Genomic DNA, 869 nt, shown 5'->3' with positions numbered 1-869 from the left:
TGTCCGCGAGGACTGCTCGAGAGAGAACGCGTGTACGGTGCTGAGCTCCGTGCCCGACCACAGAAGCGCTCCCGAAACGGTAGCAGTCATGCTTATTATCGCATGGTTACTATTTCCCAGCAGATGGGATGCGCTTCGCAGAAGGGAGCCTGAAGGTAGCCTGGGGGTGGGGGGTGCAGAGGGAAAAGTCAGAGCAGGATTCAAAACGGCCAGCACACGGTCCAGAAAAACCACGCCACACCGGAAAACTGACTTGTCCACCTGCCCTCCCCGAAACCACCAGAACCTACTTTGCCAACCCTTGTTCTCAGGCTGGGGCTAGCTCCTTAGCAGGTTTCGGCTGGATCCAGCCGGAGGCATTGGCTTCTGCCCAGCTGGCCAGAGCCGATCGGGGACACACTTCTCTGGGCCAGGGCCAGGCCTGGCTGGGGACAGGGGCGTGTCTGCAAGGTGATGGGCTGTCACCCACGGAGTCACCTTTGTCCATGAAGGGCGGATGACGCAGTCAAAGCCCGTGGAAGGACAAACTCCCTTCTGCCTTGTCACCTGCCTCCGCATTCTTGCCGGGTTATCAGTCTCCTCATGTGATGTGCTTGGAAAAACGACAAGAAAACACCCACCTCTTTCTAGCCAGGACATGGTAAGAAGACCTCTTGGAAATAATCGCTGTGGCGAGAGCCCAAACAAAGTGTGTCCCAGGCCAGGAAGACCAATTGGTCAATTCCGTTGGTATGTCCTGGATCCTTCGTCGTTGTCAACAACCCTGGCACTTCAAATCTATTTTTTTTAAGTTTTATTTATTTAAGTAATCTCTACACCCAACATGGGGCTCGAACCCACAACCCAGAGATCAAGAGTCGCACGCTCTT

This window comes from Ursus maritimus (genome assembly GCF_017311325.1).
Source record: "Ursus maritimus isolate PB19 chromosome X unlocalized genomic scaffold, ASM1731132v1 scaffold_X1, whole genome shotgun sequence".
NCBI lineage: Eukaryota > Metazoa > Chordata > Mammalia > Carnivora > Ursidae > Ursus > Ursus maritimus.
Note: the sequence above shows the minus strand (reverse complement) of the source record.